Source organism: Salmo trutta, chromosome 23 (genome assembly GCF_901001165.1).
Source record: "Salmo trutta chromosome 23, fSalTru1.1, whole genome shotgun sequence".
Taxonomy (NCBI): Eukaryota; Metazoa; Chordata; class Actinopteri; order Salmoniformes; family Salmonidae; genus Salmo; species Salmo trutta.
The window spans coordinates 28,051,283-28,073,033 of record NC_042979.1 but is presented as its reverse complement, the minus strand read 5'-3'; positions in this window follow the sequence as shown (position 1 = coordinate 28,073,033).

Sequence of the window (21,751 nt, the reverse complement as noted above, 5' to 3'; positions counted from 1 at the left end):
CCATCCCTTCACATGGTTTAAGAAATAGGTAAAGACACATTCCCATGACGACAAGTCTGACCTCTCCCCTCTCTGGGCCCCAAGTGTCTGAGCCCCAGCTAAGGTAGACGTGCAACTGAAAAGACACCAGAGTCCAATGGACACTTTCTAATGACAAGTACCTCGAATAAGCATATTATACTAATAAAACATCTTAATTATCTATGTTACCCAACTAATTCTGATTCGTCCATGACACATGTAATGCTTAAGTTTGCTAATCTTGCCAATTAAAAAATCATTAAATAATTGGCAATATCAGTGGGTTTTGTGATCAATGAGTTTGCCTTTTTGGCCAAAATTTAATTGAAGGTGCTCCAAAGCTTTTTACTATCGTTCTTTATATAATTCATCTTTGTTTCATAGTATAGTAAGTTCTTATTTTTATTCAGTTTAGCCACGATTTCTCAATTTGCAGTACGTTTGCAAATCGGTTGTGCAGCCAGACTTATTTGCCATTCCTTTTGCCTCATCCCTCACAACCATACAATTTTTCAATACCTCATCAATCCACAGGGATTTAACAGTTTTTACAGTCATTTTCTTAATGGGTGCATGTTTATTAGTAACTGGAATAAGCAATTTCAAAAATGTGTCAAGTGCAGCGTCTGGTTGCTCCTCATTACACACAGACCAATAAATATTCTTTACAACAACATAGGAATCACTACAAAATGTATTCTATGACCTCTTACACACTATATTAGATCCAGCCTTTGGAACTCTGGTTTTCCTAGATATGGCTACTATATTGTGTTCACTACATCCAATGGATTTGGATACTGCTTTAAAGCAAATTTCTGCAGCATTAGTAAAGATGTGATCAATATATGTTGACGATTTAATTCCTGTGCTCTTTGTAACTACCCTGGTAGGTTGACTGATAACCTGAACTAGGTTGCAGACACTGGTAACAGTTTGAAACTTTCTTAAGTGGACAACTTGATGAAAGCCAGTCAATGTTTAAATCACCCAGAAAATATACCTCTCTGTAGATATCACATGCATTTCACACATTATCCAGATACTGACTGTTAGCACTTGGTCTATAGCAGCTTCCCACAATAATGGTCTTTAGGTGAGGCAGGTGAACCTGGAGCCATATTACTTAAACAGTTTTTAACATGAGATCCTCTCTAAGCTTTACAGGAATGTGGTTCTGAATATAAACAGCAACACCTCCACCATTGGCATTTCTGTAGATGTTACAACAATGTATTGCTAACACTGTATCATCACAGGTATTATCTAAGTGAGTTTCAGAGAGAGTCAGAATATGAATGTCATCTCTTACTAGCAAGTTATTGATTTCATGAACATTGTCTCTTAAACTACATATGTTAATGTGGGGTATTTTTAGCACTTCTGGGATGCTTGATTGCTTTCATTAATTTACTGGGAAGTGTAGCAGAAGTACATTTACATTTTAGTCATTTAGCAGACGCTCTTATCCAGAGCGACTTACAGTAGTGAATGCATACATTTCATACATTTTTATTTTTTCCTTTTTGTACTGGTCCCCCGTGGGAATCGAACCCACAACCTGGCGTTGCAAACACCATGCTCTACCAACTGAGCCACACGGGACCCCGTAAACATGCTTATGTTAATTATCTTAGTGCAGGGTGAGCTGCACACAGTGGACTTCCTACTAGGAACAAACAAGTGAAATGTATGTATAGAGACAAAGTGAAGTCGCAATTCAACGGCTCAGACATGAGACATATGTGGCAGGATCTACAGACAATCACGGACTACAAAAAGAAAACCAGCCACATGACTGACGTCTTGCTTCCAGACAAACTCAACACCTTCTTTGCCCACTTTGAGGATAATACAGTGCCACCAACGCAGCCCGCTACCAAGGACTGTGGGCTCTCCTTGTCCGTGGCCGATGTGAGTAAGACGTTTTAAACGTGTTAACCCTCGCAAAGCTGCCGGCCCAGACGGCATCCCTAGCCTCGTCCTCAGGTCATGTGCAGACTAGCTGGCTGGCTATTCAATCTCTCCCTATCCCAGTCTGCTGTCCCCACATGCTTCAAGTTGGCCACCATTGTTCCTGTACCCAAGAAGGCAAAGGTAACTGAACTAAATGACGATCGCCCCATAGCACTCACTTCTGTCATCATGAAGTGCTTTGAGAGACAAGTCAAGGATCATATCACCTCCACCTTACCTGTCACCCTACACCCACTTCAATTTGCGTACCACCCCAATAGGTCCACAGAGGATGCAAACGACATCACACTGCACACTGCCTTATCCCATCTGGACAAGAGGAATACCTATGTAAGAATGCTGTTCATTGACTACAGCTCAGAATTCAACACCATAGTACCCTCCAAGCTCATCATTAAGCTTGAGGCCCTGGGTCTCAACCCTTCCCTGTGCAATTGGGTCCTGGACTTCCTGATGGGCCACCCCCAGGTGGTGAAGGTAGGAAACATCTCCACTTCGCTGATCCTCAACACTGGGGCCCCACAAGGGTGCGTGCTCAGCCCCCTCCTGTACTTCCTGTTCACACCTGACTCCGTGGCCATGCACGCCTCCAACTCAATCATCAAGTTTGCAGACGACACAACAGTGGTAGGCTTGATTACCAGCAACAACGAGACAGCCTATAGGGAGGAGGTGAGGGCACTCGGAGTGTGGTGTCAGGAAAACAACCTCTCACTCAACGTCAACAAAGGAGATGATCGTGGACTTCAGGAAACAGCAGAGGGAGCAACCCGCTATCCACATCGACGAGACAGCAGTGGAGAAGGTGGGAAGTTAAGTTCCTCGGCGTACACATCACGGACAAATTGAAATGGTTTACCCACACAACAGCGTTGTGAAGAAGGCGCAATAGCGCCTCTTCAACCTCAGGAGGCTGAAGAAATTTGGCTTGTCAGCTAAAACCCTCACAAACTTTTACAGATGCACAATTGAGAGCATCCTGTCGGGCTGTATCACCGCCTGGTACGGCAACTGCACTGCCCACGACCACGGGGCTCTCCAGAGGGTAGTGCGGTCTGCACAACTCATCACCGGGGGCAAACTACCTGCCCTCCAGGACACCTACAGCACCCGATGTCACAGGAAGGCCAAAAAGATCATCAAGGACAACAACCAGCCGAGCCACTGCCTGTTCACCCCGCTACCATCCAGAAGGCGAGGTCAGTACAAGTGCATCAAAGCTAGGACCGAGAGACTGAAAAATAGCTTCTATCTCAAGGCCATCAGACTGTTAAACAGACATCACTAACACAGATAGGATGCTGCCTACATACAGTTGAAGTTGGAAGTTTACATACACCTTAGCCAAATACATTTAAATTCAGTTTTTCACAATTCCTGACATTTAATCCTAGTAAAAATTCCCTGTCTTAGGTCAGTTAGATCACCATTTTATTTAAAAAATGTGAAAAGTCAGAATAATAGTAGAGAGTGAATTATTTCAGCTTTTATTTCTTTCATCACATTCCCATTGGGTCAGAAGTTTACATGAACTCAATTAGTATTTGGTAGCATTGCCTTTAAATTGTTTAACTTGGGTCAAACGTTCAGGTAGCCTTCCACAAGCTTTCCACGATAAGTTCCACAACAAGCTTTCCACAATTCCTCCTGACAGAGCTGGTGTAACTGAGTCAGGTTTGTAGGCCTCCTTGCTCGCACACACTTTCTCAGTTCTGCCCACAAATTTTCTATAGGATTGAGGTCAGGGCTTTGTGGTGGCCACTCCAACACCTTGACTTTGTTGTCCTTTAGCCATTTGGGTTAGGTTTTGGAAGAATGCTTGGGGTCATTGTCCATTTGGAAGACCCATTTGCGACCAAGCTTTAACTTCCTGGCTGATATCTTGATGTTGCTTCAATATAGCCACATACTCTTCCTCCTCATGATGCCATCTATTTTATGAAGTGCACCAGTCCCTCCTGCAGCAAAGCACCCCCACAACATGATGCTGCCACCCCCGTGTTTCACGGTTGGGATGGTGTTCTTCGGCTTGCAAGCCTCCCCCTTTTTCCTCCAAACATAACGATGGTCATTTTGGCCAAACAGTTCTATTTTTGTTTCATCAGACCAGAGGACATTTATCCAAAAAGTACTATCCCCATGTGCAGTTGCAAACCGTAGTCTGGCTTTTTTATGGCGGTTTGGAGCAGTGGCTTCTTCCTTGCTGAGCGGCCTTTCAGGTTATGTTTATATAGGACTTGTTTTACTGTGGATATAGATACTTTTGTACCTGTTTCCTCCAGAATCTTCACAAGGTCCTTTGCTGTTGTTCTGGGATTGATTTGCACTCTTCGCACCAAAGTACGTTTATCTCTAGGAGACAGAACGCGTCTCCTTCCTGAGCGGTATGCCGGCTGCGTGGACCCATGGTGTTTATACTTGCGTACTATTGTTTGTACAGATGAACGTGGTGCCTTCGGGCGTTTGGAAATTGCTCCCAAGGATGAACCAGGCTTGTGGAGGTCAAACAATTATTTTTCTGAGGTCTTTGCTGATTTCTTTAAATTCTTTCCATGATGTCAAGCAAAGAGGCACTGAGTTTGAAGGTAGGCCTTGAAATACATCCACAGGTAAACCTCCGATTGAATCAAATGATGTCAATTAGCCTATCAGAAGCTTCTAAAGCCATGACATCATGTTTGGGAATTTTCCAAGCTGTTTAAAGGCATAGTCAACTTAGTGTATGTAAACTTCTGACCCACTGGAAATGTGATACAGTGAATTATAAGTGAAATAATCTGTCTGTAAACAATTGTTGGAAAAATTACTTGTGTCGCGCACAAAGTAGATGTCCTAACCGACTTGCCAAAACTATAGTTAGTTAACAAGAAATGTGTGGCGTGGTTGAAAAACAAGTTTTAATGACTCCAACCTAAGTGTATGCTAACTTCCGACTTCAACTGTACATGAACTCATTGGCCACTAATACATGGATTGCTGGTCACTTTAAGAAAGCCACTTTAAAAATGTTTACATTTCTTGCATTACTCATCTCATATGTATATACTGTATTTTATACCATCTACTGCATCTTGCCTATACTGCTCGGTTGTCACGTCCTGACCAGCAGAGGGAGCAATTGTATTAGTTTTGGTCAGGACGTGGCAGGGTTTTTGTGTGTGTTAAGTGTTGTGTTGGTGATTGGACTCCCAATTGAAGGCAGGTGTGTTGAGTTGCCTTTGATTGGGAGTCCTATATAGTAGTATGTGTTTTTCTTTGGGGTTGTGGGTAGTTGTTTTTGCACTGCGTTTGATAGCCTGCAAAACTGTTCTTGTCGTGAGTATCATTTATAGTTTTTTCACTGTGGATGCTCTGCGTGTTGTTTCATTAAAAGAATATGAGTATCCACATACCCGCTGCGCCTTGGTCCATTCCTAACGACAAGTATTACAGAACTACCCACCACCAAAGGACCAAGCAGCGGAGGAGGAAGGAGCCACAGGGGAACAGCACAAGGGAATGGACATGGGAGGACATCCTGGATGGCAAGGGAGCCTACACTTGGGAAGAGATCCTGGCCGGAAGGGATCGCCTCCCATGGGAACAGGTGGAGGCACTCAGGAGAGTGGAGGCCGCAAGACAGAAGAACCAACGGCAGCGGTATGAGGGAACACGGCTGGGTAGGAAGCCCGAGAGGCACCCCTAAGATTTTTTTTGGGGGGGGCACACGGGTAGTTTGGCTAGGCCAAGGAAGAGCCGTAAGCCAGCTACCCGTGATCACATGGAGGAGCGTATGAGTTGGAGGGCGCCATGTTTCGCTGAGGTGCGCACTATCTTGCCTATACGCACGCACAGGCCAGTCCGCCCTGTACCAGCGCCCCGCATGTGCCAGGGCGAGGTGAGCATCGAGCCGGAAGGGGTGATGCCAACCCTGCGCTCAAGACCGCCAGTGCGCCTCTACGGTCCGGTGTTTCCCGCTATACGCACTAGCATGGAGGTGCGTGTCTCCAGGCTGGCACGTCCAGTACCAGCCCCACGCATCAGGCGTCTAGTGCGTCAGCCCAGCCTCGCCAGTCAGGAGTCGCCAGAGCCGCCAGAGCGGCCCGACTGCCCGGATCAGTTAGAGCGGCCCGACTGCCCGGATCAGTTAGAGCGGCCCGCCTGCCCGGATCTGCCAGAGCGGCCCGCCTGCCCGGATCTGCCACGGTGCCCCGCCTGTCCTCCGGCCCAGCCCGAGTGGCCCGCCTGTCCTCCGGCCCAGACCGAGTGGCCGCCTGTCCTCCGGTCCAGCCCGAGGGGCCCGCCTGTCCTCCGGCCCAGCCAGAGTGGTCCGTCTGCCAGGGTCAGCCCGAGTGGCCCGTCTGCCCGGCGCAGCTATCGGCGCCACCGAAGTGGGCGACGCCGAAGGTGGAGCGAGGTCCACGTCCTGCACCTGAGCCACCTCCAGGATAGGTGGGTTGGGGAGGGAGGGTGTAGCACAGTGCCATCTTTGACGGCAGCCACCCCTCCCTTCCCTCCCTTATTGTTTAGGGGTTATTGTTTAGGGGTTTTGTTGGGGTATTGGGGATTTTTTTTGTGTTTTCTTTTTTAAGGTGCATTCCGGGGTCTGCACCTTGAGGGGGGATACTGTCACGTCCTGACCAGCAGAGGGAGCAATTGTATTAGTTTTGGTCAGGACGTGGCAGGGTTTTTGTGTGTATTAAGTGTTGTGTTGGTGATTGGACTCCCAATTGAAGGCAGGTGTGTTGAGTTGCCTTTGATTGGGAGTCCTATATAGTAGTGTGTGTTTTTCTTTGGGGTTGTGGGTAGTTGTTTTTGCACTGCGTTTGATAGCCTGCAAAACTGTTCTTGTCGTGAGTATCATTTATAGTTTTTTCACTGTGGATGCTCTGCGTGTTGTTTCATTAAAAGAATATGAGTATCCACATACCCGCTGCGCCTTGGTCCATTCCTAACGACAAGTGTTACATCGGTCATTGCTCATCCATATATTTATATATATATATTTCTATTCCATTCCTTTACTTAGATTTGTGTGTATTAGGTAGTTGTTGTGGAATTGTTAGATTACTTGTTAGATATTGCTGCACTGTCAGAACTAGAGGCACAAGCATTTCACTACACTCGCAAAAACATCTGCTAACCATGTGTATGTGACCAATAAAATTGTATTTGATTTAGGGCACACCGCGTCAGTGCTAACAGTATAAATCTGGTTCATAGGCACATGATTACTGCATACAATAGCTGTAGGATCAGCAGAGGTATTCAAGGCAGTTAGAGGGACATACATTAGGTTACTTACATTGTGCCTACCAGCGCCCCTGGTATAATGTACATTTGCAGAAGCATTATGACAACTCAGCGACACAATCGTAGGGATTAACTGAGCTGGGATTGGGTCATTGATAAATCATTGTCTCAACGCAGCCTTAAGGCTGTGAATGGATCCAGGAACCCAAATTATTTGGATGGATCCCATCCTCCTTATAAAATGTATTTTGTTTCCAAAAGGTATCGAAATTGTCAACAAAATGTACACCCATTGAGCTGCTATAATGACGCAGCCAGTTCTGAAAGTATGCAGGCCATGGAAGAATTGGGACATTTTCATCTACCAGGAATTGTATACAGATCCATGCGACATAGGGCCGTGCATTATCATGCTGAAACATGAGTTGATGGCAGCGGATGAATGGCATGACAATGGGCCTCAGGATCTTGTCATGGTATCTCTGTGCATTCAAATTGCCATCAAAATGGTGCGTAAGAACAGCCCTTAGCTGTGGTATATTGGCTATTAACCTTATTGCTTAATTAGAAAACAACCTTTTTGGTCCAAGTGCTGGGATATCAGGGGAAGGGTGTATTCTTATTTATTAGGACGCCTTCATTTACATTTTAGTCATTTAGCAGACACTCTTATCCAGAGCGACTTACAGTAGTGAATGCATACATTTCATACATTTTTATTTTTTAGTACTGGCACCCCGTGGGAATCGAACCCACAACCCTGGCGTTGCAAACACCATGCTCTACCAACTGAGCTACAAGGAAGGCCTTCACTTCTGCTGTTACTACATTAGGTAACAGCATAGGCCTCTCCAACCCAGCTCTTCTTTAAATATTCAATTTATCCTTTTTTGAAATGTAACTCTTGCAGGAAAACCACACCTGCTGACAATCTCTAAGTTTTCAAGAACCATATGCTTTTTTTCCCATCATGGAGCGTGAGATGAGTGGAGGCCCCCCACACACACCTCAAAGAAGTGTTCCTCCCAGTCACCCTCTCCAAACCCCTTTGGATAGAGCCCCTCTCCACTCTTACCAATAACCACCATTGAATCTTAGCTATAATGACAAACAAGGAATAATAATGACATCCTCTCCTAATCTGTGCAGAACTAATTCATTTTACTGCAGGTTTGCAAGTCACAAAAATAAATACAATTACATTGTAATATATTTAAATCTTTCCTTCTCTCTCCCCCAAACCAAACCCATCCCTCTCCACATCCCCTCCCTGTTTTCTCCCCTCTTTACCCCACCCAAGCCAAGCTTGTCCCAACCACCCGTCCTTATCCACCCAAGCCAAGCTTGTCCCAACCTCCCATCCTTACCCACCCAAACCAAGCTTGTCCCGACCTCCTGTCCTTATCCACCCAAGCCAAGCTTGTCCCAACCTCCCATCCTTACCCACCCAAACCAAGCTTGTCCCAACCTCCCGTCCTTACCCACCCAAACCAAGCTTGTCCCAACCTCCCGTCCTTATCCACCCAAGCCAAGCTTGTCCCAACCTCCCGTCCTTACCCACCCAAGCCAAGCTTGTCCCAACCACCCGTCCTTATCCACCCAAGCCAAGCTTGTCCCAACCACCCGTCCTTATCCACCCAAGCCAAGCTTGTCCCAACCTCCCATCCTTACCCACCCAAACCAAGCTTGTCCCAACCATCCGTCCTTACCCACCCAAACCAAGCTTGTCCCATCCGTCCTTACCCACCCAAGCCAAGCTTGTCCCAACCACCCGTCCTTACCCACCCAAGCCAAGCTTGTCCCAACCATCCGTCCTTACCCACCCAAACCAAGCTTGTCCCAACCTCCCGTCCTTATCCACCCAAGCCAAGCTTGTCCGAACCTCCTATCCTTGCCCACCCTTGGCCACCCAAACTAAACTTGTCCCTACCTGCCATCCTTGCTCACCCTTACCCGCCCAAGCCACCCAAACCCTCCCAAGCCAAGCTTGTCCCCTACCTCTCAGACATACTTAATACTTAACCAACATATACCCTATGCATCCACATACTCATTCTCTCCCACTCTCCCACATATTCTTCATCCCTCACTCTTCTCTCACGCTGCCATTAATATACACAAACACACACATACACACCTACACTCACCCCCCACACCCACACACACATAGAACAGTTATTGACATACATGCTATATTTAGCCCTTTGTCTTTTCACTGTCCATTGGCATCGGCTACTTCTATCATTATTTCATAGAGAAGATCAGTTATTTGAGAAAAGTTGAGTATAGATTGTATTGGGGGGAGGGGGGAAAGGCTATTGTCTCAATTTATGATAAGCTGGTCTCAGGCATCACTGAGCCTAGTGCGCTCATCGATATTTCCTACTTTGACCTCTTCTCTAAGCAGGGGGCTCTCCTCTTTCAACTGGGAAGGTTTCTGGGGAGGTTTCTTGTAGCTTGATTAGGGCTTCCTCTGTGCTTGTGAATTCCATCCTTTTTGTTCCTTTCCATACCCACAGCATTGCCAGGAAGCAGAGTTGGAATTTGATTCCTTTTCCCTCCAGTGACTGTCTGATTGGAATGTAATGCTTGCGTTTTTTTCTCAGCCTAGCAAACAGGTTCTGGATGAATCGAATGGACTGGCCATGGATTTTGATCTTCTTTCCCCCCTGTGCCTTCAGAATGTTGGTCAGATGTCTGAGATATGGCTTTTTCTTTGCAACTCTCCCTAGAAGGCCAGCATCCCGGAGTTGCCTCTTCACCGTTGACGTTGAATCTGGTGTTTTGCAGATACTATTTAATGAAGCTGCCAGTTGAGGACTTGTGAAGCCATCTGTTTCTCAAACTAGGCACTCTAATGTACTTGTCCTCATGCTCAGTTACATTTACATTTACGTCATTTAGCAGACGCTCTTATCCAGAGCGACTTACAAATTGTGCACCGGGGCCTCCGACTCCTCTTTCTATTCTGGTTAGAGCCAGTTTGCGCTGTTCTGTGAAGGGAGAAGTACACAGCGTTGTACGAGATCTTCAGTTTCTTGGCAATTTTTCGCACGGAATAGCCTTCATTTCTCAGAACAAGAATAAACTGATGAGTTTGAGCCTGTAATCGAACCCACAAATGCTGATGCTCCAGATGCTCAACTAGTCTAAAGAAGGACAGTTTTATTGCTTCTTTAATCAGAACAACAGTTTTCAGCTGTGCTATCATAATTGCAAAAGGGTTTTCTAATGATCAATTAGCCTTTTAAAATGATTAACTTGGATTAGCTAACACAACGTGCCATTAGAACACAGGAGTGATGATTGCTGATAATGGGCCTCTATATGCCTATGTAGATATTCCATAAAAAATAAGACATTTCCAGCTACAATAGTCATTTACAACATTAACAATGTCTACACTGTATTTCTGATAAATTTTATGTTATTTTAATGGACAAAAAACGTGCTTTTCTTTCAAAAACAAGAACATTTCTAAGTGACCCCAAGCTTTTGAACGGTAATGTAGTTCCACAGCTTGAAGATTACCATGCAAGGGTATTTAGCATTCTCCTGTTTCATGCCAATCCCGTGGCATTGTTCCAGGTCCTTTGGTGCTGTATCCATGTGAAGTTCCTCTGATATCAGCTTGACCACGTAGCTGGAAAGATCCCCTTTTTCCTCGTCTTCGGGTAAGGACAGTTTCTCATGTTGTTTCGTCTCTGTTTTCTTGCTGGTCCAATTCATATTCTAAAGTTTGCAACTTTGTTTCCAGAAGACACATTTTGTTTTCTTGTTCGTTCATACGCAAATATTTGTTAGATCTAAAGTATTTGTAACATTCCCAAATTCCAAGAGAATTATGAATATCATGATATTTGAATATAACTCATACAACATACAACTCCTCTCTGCAGATAGTATCCCTCCACCATGTGATGAGGCTGGTGGCAGAAGTTTGGTCCCCCTGCTGGCCTCCTCTGAGCTCAACCCAGTGCTTCCCTCTGACTCCTTCACACACAGACACTCAACACAGACACCACTTTGTTCAGGCCTCTACTGATTATTCTAATGATTTAACTTTTTATTTATACCAGAAGAATATCTTGAGGTTGAGAACTTGTTTTTTGAGAGAGACCTGGCAAGAAACTGATGATAGTTTCTGCTTGCTGGACATAAAATGAGAGTTAGAATGGGAGATGTACCCTGATGCGGCCACTCTATTATGAGACTGAGGACAAAACTTGCTGATTGCTACAACATTGAAAATATATAATTGGTTGTGATTATTGGTGTGTTATCAATCACTGTTAATTTAGCTTTCTTGCCCTATATCTCTCAGATAGTGATTCCCGCTGGCTCTGAGGCAGAGTGTAATGAAAGGGAGAGGAGAGGAAAATAAAAATGTGAGGAGAAGAAAAGGAGAAGCAGGAATATTCAGCAGGTGTACCTACCTTCTCCTAACACACTGGCTTTACCAGCTCTTACCCACTAGGTGGCACCACATCCACCATCAGACAGGTAAGGGTCACTGGCTGCCTCACAAATGACACCCTATTATTCCCCTTATAGTGCACTTTAAAGTAGATTATGCTAATTTAGGATTATTATGAGATTATTGTAAGACATTACAAGGGTACCATAGGTGCTCATGACAAGTCTTACGTTACTGTATTATAATGCATTGTATATTTTGGCTGTACTGCTACAATACTTACAGACAGCAAATGAGGGATGCGTAAACTGGTGTGTATCTGTCATTAAAGTTGAATCGACTTAGTAAAAGAGTTGTAGTGAAAATGTTCTCTCCTGGCTTGTTGTTTGGTGTCCGTTGGTGACAGAGAGTTCCGAGGCCAGTCTCTGCTTGCACCACGGGTCCTTGTGACTCTGGGAGAGTCAAGGTCAGTCGTCTCCACAGCAACCTGAGGGTAACAGGGATGACCCGCCCTTCTGTAGCCCCGTCCTGGTGGAATGCCACCGCCCCTCTCTCTCAGGGACACTGTGACATCACCGCTATACACTTTTCCTTTGACTGCATTCTATCTAATCTCACTTACTCTTTCTCTAGTCTTCTTTGTGTGTGTCTCTCTCGCTCTGGATCAGCTGGCTGTCAGTCAAGCGGGGTTCAGCAGGTTTGGCCAATCAGCACAGCCAATTCGGAACCCCTCCCACAACAACAGGACGCACACCTCTTCCCCACAAATACACACCATCAAAGCAGTGAAGTAAACACACACACATGCATGCACATAGCCTGTGTATACCTCTGTACACAGGTTATGTAGCCTACACTATGCACCTCACACACAAACAAAACTACTGCTATAACAACACAACGGCTTGGCATTTTGATAACTCTCAGTTATCAGGAGTGTATTTGTAGTGTATAACTAGAAGCACAGTTTTGTATTCAATAAATAATTTCCATCGCTATCGGGAAACCAGACCCTGACCCAGATTACCGGCTCAACATTTTCCTCTTCCTATAGCGGATTGCCGGGACCATATTTTACATTATTAAACCATGCTGTGGGCTGTTAAGCATTTGTTTACACTTTGTTCAGTCATGTTACCTCTTTGTCTAGCTAGCTAACAACCTGGTAAGTTTACCAATATATAAAAAAAATGCGGGGACACAGAAAGAAAGGAAAAGGGATAGCTGCTTCTTCTTTTTCTTCTGTCAACGGTGCGTAACTGGCTGCAGGGAAGTCAAGCGCAGGAAAGCAGAAATGGGTAACAACTGGAGCACTTTAATAATGCACAAACAAGCTGCACCCAGAACAAACAAAATACGGGTAAAATAACCCGTCGCAAAACCAGTCATAAGGGCACATACACTTAACAACAAACAATTCCACACACAGACATGGGGGGAACAGAGGGTTATATACACATCAAATAATGAGGGAATTGAAACCAGGTGTGTAGGAAAACAAGACAAAACAAATGGAAAATGAAAGGTGGATCGGCGATGGCTAGAAGACCGGTGACGTCGAACGCCGAACGCCGCCCGAACAAGGAGAGGAACCGACTTCGGCGGAAGTCATGACATCTTCAATGGTACTATGGCGGTCTGTAAACAATCATTATAGGTGCATGCCACCACCTACTGTACGGGTGGGAAACTATATATATATATAAAAAATATCAATTTCAGGAATGGGGGGGGACGTCATCATCCAAAATACAAAAACAAATAGACACATTAAAAAACCCATCCTACTCCTTCAGTCACAGTCCAATTCAAGTCACATCCCTACACAGGCTTCAGGGGCCTTAGGGCAGAACAGGATTTCTTGCAATGCCTCGGCTGTAAACTCGGCTGAGTCCCAAAATGCGTTCTGCTGCACTCACTATGAATCCATTTTTCTATGATTTCTTCTCCGTTTGTGCTGTGCCGTTTATGGCCATTGCAATAAATGCTACAAAGTCCATATTTTTTACATACCAGGATCCCTCAGCTGCCAGGGAACAGTCACTGGTTGTCACGACTGATTTGGACTGGTGTAGAGGCGGAATCAGATGCAGGAGACAGAGGTGCTGGAGGTGAGTGTCTTTTAATGAACTGACACACACAAAGGCTGAAAAGCACAGGGCGCTACACAAAGTTTGCCTGGGAGAAACACTTTCCCATAAAACACAAAAAAGTATATATTCCACGGCACAAAAGGCAAGGAGCGCAGCCCGGTAAATCCTTTGACAAAAACTGTCGGAAAACACAACGTACACAAAATACCTCCCACCGTCCTGAGTGGACAATAAACAATCCCGCACAAAATCCCAACTGAAAACACACATTAAATAAGCCCCCACTAATGACAGACACAAAACAGGTGCGGAACAGACAGACAAAACTAAAAGACACAGAAACAACGATCGGTGGCAGCTAATAGGCCGGCGACGACGACCGCCGAGCGCCGCCCGACCGAGGAGGGGCGCCACTTTCGTTGGATCCTGTGACACTGGTGTAGGCTGTACTACCAATACTTCTTCAGCTCTACTCGCTCCTTCCACTCTTCTCATGGCCTTCAGGTAGGAAACACGCTGACAGCCCTTAATCTTGTCACCTCTGTCTCCTTCATCCTAACAGGGCAATCCGGAAATTTGGCAGATGTTCATCACCACAATTGCATCATCTAACCTCCACTTGCATTCAATACTCTTCACGTCTGCATACACTTGACATATGTCCAAATCTTTTGCATTCATGGCACTGAAGGGGTTTGCACAAAGGTTCTTACAGGTTATCTCATTTAGCCCAACTTTACATGAGAAGGGAGAGACTTCATCAAAGAACAAAAGTACGTATGAAGTTAATTTCTTCACTCCATCTACCTGACGGGTCAGTCGACGTGCACTGCCCACTCCACTTACTTCCTCAGGTATTACATCTGCACATATTTTATGCGCCACCCTTGATCATGATTCAGTTCCATTACATTACACACGAGTCATTGGACAAAGGCGTCTTCGCTTGCGGTATGGTTTCGGCAGCATAAGGACCTTATCTTTCATGTCAGCGAGAAATAGTTTTCAAAAAACAAAAGGTTAAATTGATACACACCTTGATTGGATTAGGGTTCCCACACGGCCATATTTCCATGTTACAGTGCTTGTTTACGGAAGACAGAGCGGACTACCTGTGCTAATTAGCTAGCTGCGTCTACGAATACCTGTGTGTAAATGGAAGACAGACACCACAAACATGTTGTCACTGACAAATTCTGATAGGCACTCTGATTTGAAGATCCATACACAAAACATTCCACTCATATATCTTCTTGAGGCCCAATGCACGGTTCTGCTCCGCAGCCCACTTTTTGTGACCCTCACTGATGGCACTTCACCCAACACATCCATGACATTAATCGAGACTTCAAAAGGTTCTCCTAGGTTACATTGGTCCAAAACCCTCACTCCGACTAAAAACGAGTTTGAGTTTGCTATTTTACACCACAACTTTACTTCTCTTGTTTCCTTTCTTTTTCGCCACTGTAACCCACTCATTATCACTCTTCGGGTTTTCATCTTCACCCGACTCGCCAGCTGCTTCAAACAATACATCCATTTCCACCATCTTCGAAAAACCTTCCTTGGACATCACCTGCTGCATGGTGGGATAGAGGAACATCCTCTTCAGGAGATCAATGACAATAGCATAAATGACAGAGTACAGGTTTTGAAATAAATACTTCAACTGTAAATTCATCAGAACTGTGCCGGGTGAAGATTATAACAGTACATGACCATCTTCCCTCACCCTGCCATTAATATACATAAACACAGACATCCACACACACGCACAACCATAGAACAGTTATTGACACACATGCTATATTTAGCCCTTTGTCTTTTCACTGTCCATTGGCATCGGCTACTTCTATCGTTATTTCATAGAGAAGATCAGTTATTTGAGTAAAGTTGAGTATAGATTGTATTGGGGGGAGGGTGAAAAAGATATTGTCTCAATTTATGATAAGGTGGTCTCAGGCATCACTGAGCCTAGTGCGCTCATCGATATTTCCTACTTTGACCTCTTCTCTAAGCAGGGGGGTCTCCTTCTTCAACTGGGAAGGTTTCTGGGGAGGTTTCTTGTAGCTTGATTAGGGCTTCATCTGCGCTTGTGAATTCCATCATTTTCGTTCCCTTCCATACCCACAGCATTGCCAGGAAGCAGAGTTGAGATTTGATTCATTTTTCCACCAGTGACTGATTGGGATGTAATGCTTTCTTTTTTTCTCAGCCTAGCAGATAGGTCCTGGACGAATTGAATGGACTGGCTGTGGATTTTAACCTCCTTTCCCCCCTGTGCCTTCAGAATGTTGACGTCAACATAGGCCAGCATCTTTATGGAACATTTCGACACCTTGTAGAGTCCATGCCCCAATGAATTTAGGCTGTTCTGAGGGCAAAAGGTGGTGCAACTCAATATTAGGAAGGTGTTCTTATTGTTTTGTACACTCATTGTATAGTATAACCTGAATAGTGTTGAACTGCCCATAGAACTGTTATGAAGGACCAGGCAGTAGTGATATGAAATAGCATTCATTTGCCTCCTCTGAGAATAATGTGAGGAGAAAGTAATATCATTGTTGATAACAATTGGGTTAATCTCACTAAGAGTTTCCAACCTTACTGAAATAGTCCTGAGTCCTCACATTAAACAGAAGCAATACCATCATCCATGCATTCAGACTTTTACTTCTGGTGAATGATATAATTTAATCGTATCATAAAAACAAATGTGGTCATGCAGCTATTTCTACAGAACAACACTATAAACACATATTAGTGGGACAGAGCTGAATCAGTAGAAAAGAGCTGCGGTTTGGATGAGAATATTGGGAATCAATCTAGAGTTGCTTTGTCCAGTAACACTCAGAGCAGACTGGAGGACAAAAAGGGATTGATTCCACCAGTCAGCAGGGTATCAAAGAGGAGAGACCCTTTACCACTGAAAAAATACAACCATTTCTCTCTTTCTCTTGCTCTCTCTGGCCCCCAAGGAACTCAGTCCGGCTTTAAATTTACTCTTGAAAGTTGTAATAGTAGAATGCACAAGGTGCAATTTCAAAATTGAGTAGTGCATCATCAGTTCCTATTGTCATGTTAGCCATTACATACCTTAGAGAGATGTTTATAACTGTCAAGATCAACTAGCGCATGTCAGCTAAAAAAAAACAGAATATTTAGTTTTTCTAGCCCACACACACACCTGTCCCTCTATGCTCACTTCGCTCCCCAAGGAAATGTTGTACTTGTTTGCTGTCTGACCAACCGTCCACTCCGTTTGTCTTGTCACCTGTTCATTGCCATTGCTGGCAGAAGTTGAATAAAGTGTTTGTGTGTGTGTGCCTGTGATGAGGATGAATGAGGACGACAGACAGAGCCTGCCATCATCAGCAAACAGAGAGAGACAGAGGGGGAGAGCGGTAAACACAGGGCCTGAAAACTGCAGGAGCAAGAGGGGGAAGGGGTAGGTTGCTGAAGATGGGGTTATTGTAGGTTGCTGTATTTTACCTTTGGGTCAAATAAAATGTAAATGATCAATAGAGAATTTAAGGAAAGGGAATTTCCACTTATTTTAAATAGAAATTAGGCAGATCATGGCAAAAAATGTATTATATAGCTAATCCAGTTGCATTATCAAATATGATATGGTAGATCATCTGTACCAGTACTGTAGCGAAATAAAGCTATAAATAAAAATGAGAAGAACATTTGAAGTGCTCTTATTCACTGTGGTCTGTTAGGGTTTCTCATTGTAAATAAGAATGTGTTCATATCTGACTTGCCAAGTGAAATAAAGGTTACATAAAACATAAATACACGTAAACATAGGTTATCCCAATGTAACAGGATAGCTTCCGTCCCTCTGCAAGGGGAACAACTACTTCAGGTCTCAGAGCGAGTGACGTCACCCGATTGAAGCGCTATTAGCGCGCACCACCGCTAACTAGCTAGCCATTTCACAACGGTTACACTCACCTCCCTTTTGACCTCCTCCTTTTCCGCAGCAACCAGTGATCCGGGTCAACAGCATCAATGTAACAGTTTAGCTTCCGTCCCTCTCCTCGCCCCAACCTGGGCTTGAACCTGGGACCCTCCCTCTGCACACATCAACAACTGACTCCCACGAAGCCTCGTTACCCATTGCACCACAAAAGCCGCGGCCCTTGCAGAGCAAGGGGAACAACTACTTCAGGTCTCAGAGCGAGTGACGTCACCCGATTGAAACGCTATTAGCGCGCACCACCGCTAACTAACTAGCCATTTCACATCGGTTACATCAACTGTTTTGTGCAAACACACACAGTGCAGCAAGATTTTAATGTGTCCTTCTCAGTCTTGCCAGGTCAGTCAGCTCAGTGACATCATCCTGTCAGTGTGACTATACAGCTGCCACAGCTGTTGTTGTCACAGGCGTCAGAATGAGTAGACCAAGGTGCAGCATGGAATATGTTCATCTTGAGTTTAATGAAGAAATGAACACTTTACAAATTAAACAAAAATTACAGCCGACAGTTCCGTCAGGTACTTACAACTAAACGGAAAACAACTACCTACAAAAAACAAAGGAAAAACAGGCTGCCTAAGTATGGCTTCCAATCAGAGACAACGATAGACACCTGCCTCTGATTGGAAACCATACCCGGCCAAAACATAGAACACAAAACATAGAATGCCCACCCACCTATCACACCCTGGCCTAGCTAAATAGAGAAAACACAGCTCTCCTAGGTCAGAGCGTGACAGTTGTACCTTACTGAGCTCCAAAAATACACACACACATACACTGGGCCCAACAGCCAGCAAATGAGGAATATGCAATATGAGCAGGATGTGATTGAATCAACCTGCTGTCTCTTGACTCCCAGCCGTTGACTCACATCCCATAACTGAAAACAATTCCAGGGAGTGCAGGCTGTTTTGCATCTCATGGTGATTGAATCAGATCCTTAATCTCATCCACTCTAATATTAAACAACAGGCCATTTACAAGCACTCCCTTTGGCTACGCTATCAGTATTATGAAATGTGGAAAGATTTTTGGGAGGATTTGTATTGACACAACAACTAGAGGTGACCTCAGAATTTGAGGTGAGATGATGTGTTACTCTTCAACTCTTTAACTGTGGACTGAAAATTGTTTTTGGATTGCAAACATACATGCTGGCCTGCATTCTCTCTCTCTTTCTCTCTGTCTCCCCCTCCCTCTCGACAGTGGTGTAAAGTACTTAAGTAAAAATATTTTAAAGTACTACTTAAGTAGCTTTTTGGGGTATCTGTACTTTAATATTTACATTTTTGGACAACTTTAACTTTTACTTCGCTACATTCTTAAAGAAAATAATGTACCTTTTACTTCGTACATTTTCACTGACACCCAAAAGTACAGGAAAATTGTCAAATTCATGCACGTATCAAGAAAACATCCCTTGTCATCCCTACTGCCTCTGATCTGATGGACTCACTAAACATACATGCTTTGTTTGTAAATTATCTCTGAGTGTTGGAGTGTGCACCTGGCAATTCCTAAAGAAAAAAGAAAAAAAAAGTAAATGGTGCCGTCTGGTTTGCTTAATATAAAGAATTTTAAATGATTAATACTTTTACTTTAAGTATATTTTAGCAATTATATTTACTTTTGATACTTAAGTATATTTAAAACCAAATACTTTTAGACTTTTACTCAAATAGTATTTTACTGGGTGACTTTCACTTTTACTTGAGTCATTTTCTATTAAGTTATCTTTATTTTTACTCGAGTATGACAATTGGGTACTTTTTCCACCACTGCCTCTCCCTCTCTCTAAAGACTAGAGCAAATCCTGGCCCCCTGAGAGCCTCAGTAGTGACATATGCTCCCAGTAAGCAGACAGACAGACTGAGCCTCTAAAGGCTGACTAACAGGAAGGAATGGAGCTAATTATTCAGGCCTACAACTTTACATGCTGAAATATAGGTATATTTGTGTATTATCTAGCCTGTTTTTGCCAGGGTGCAGGGGTTTGCCAACTGCACAAGCATTTTGAATCCCCACACAATGCCTCATATACTGTCTCTATATACAGCAATGTTTTCATACACCTCTGAGAGGAAACCTGTATTTGACTGGGTAATCTAAAGAGGAAGTTAGGAGTGACCCAGCTACACAATGTAAGCCTCCAGCTACAGTATACAGATGTACACGGGCAGTCCCAAATCCAGACACATTCATTTCATCCTTCCTCCACATACAGTTTGTTTTACTTGCTGGCATTGGCACTGCCTAACATTGCAAACATTGGTTCAGTAATCTCCCTGAGTAAGACCCAAATACTCGTGTTCCCACATAAAGGCAAAAGTTTTGGCTCAGTGAGCTAATAACTGGTTGGACATAGTCACCCTTAGCTCTGGACCTTGCACAAACTCTAACATTGCTAAATAATGCTAAGCTATGCCTGGAATCCACAGAGCTGAACGTAATCTGCTGCTTGGAGGGAAGTGGGCTGGTATTGTTGTTCGATTAACAGAGGTGTGTGTGTGTGTGTGTGTGTGTGTGTGTGTGTGTGTGTGTGTGTGTGTGTGTGTGTGTGTGTGTGTGTGTGTGTGTGTGTGTGTGTGTGTATTCAGCTAATGGATGGAGGTCTTGTGGTTTACTATCATGGGTCTCATGACCACACTGAGCTCCAAGTCAGAGCCATAGAACCCATGACACAGCCATGTGATGACCCATTAGTAGAGGAGAGGTTTTCCCTTAGGCTCTGATCTAGGATCAGTTTACCCTTGCTAAATACCCATTTTAAATCCACAAAACTGACATAGATAAGTGTTTATAGGTAATTTAAACACAAACACGTACACACACACTGAAGCTTGGCTGCCTACCACTGTGACACAGATACAATGCATTCAGAAAGTATTCAGACCCCTTGACTTTTTCCACATTTTGTTATGTTACAGCAGAAACAGGTTTTTAGAAATGTTTTCAAATTTATAAAAAAAATAAAAAATAGAAATACCTTATTTACATAAGTATTCAGACCCTTTGCTATGAGACTCGAAATTGAGCTCAGGTACATCCTGTTTCCATTGATCATCCTTCAGATGTTTCTACAACTTGATTGGAGTCCACCTGTGGTAAATTCAATTGATTGGACATGATTTGGAAAGGCACACACCTGTCTACATAAGGTCCCACAGTTGACAGAGCAAAAACCAAGCCATGAGGTCGAAGGAATTGTCCATAGAGCTCCAATACAGGATTGTGTTGAGGCACAGATCTGGGGAAGGTTACTAACAAATTTCTGCAGAATTGAAGGGTCCACAAGAACACAGTGGCCTCCATCATTCTTAAATGGAGGAAGTTTGGAACCACCAAGACTCTTCCTAGAGCTGGCCGCCCGGCCAAACTAAGCAATCGAGGGAGAAGGGCCTTGGTGATGGAGGTGACCAAGAACCCGATGGAATCTCTGACAGAGCTCCAAAGTACCACTGTGGAGATGGGAGAACTTTACAGAAGGACAACCATCTCTGCAGCACTCCAGCAATCAGGCCTTTATACTAGAGTGGCCAGATGGAAGTCACTCTTCAGTAAAAGGCACATGACAGCCCGCTTTTATTTGTCAAAAGGCACCTAAAGGACTCTCAAACCATGAGAAACAAGATTATCTGGTCTGATGAAACCAAGACTGAACACTTTGGCCTGAATGCCAAGCATCACGTCTGTAGGAAACCTGGCACCATCCCTACGGTTATACATGGTGGTGGCAGCATCATGCTGTGGAGAGATTTTTCAGCTGACGGGACTGGGAGACTAGTCAGGATTGAGGGAAAGATGAACAGAGCAAAGTACAGAGAGATCCTTGATGAAAACGTGCTCCAGAACGCTCAGGACATCAGACTGGGGCAAAGGTTCACCTTCCAACAGGATAATGCACGGCCCCACGTCGCAAGGATCTGTACACAATTCCTGGAAGCTTAAAATGTCCCAGTTCTTCCATGCCCTTCATACTCACCAGACGTCACCCATTGAGCATGTTTGGGATGCTCTGGA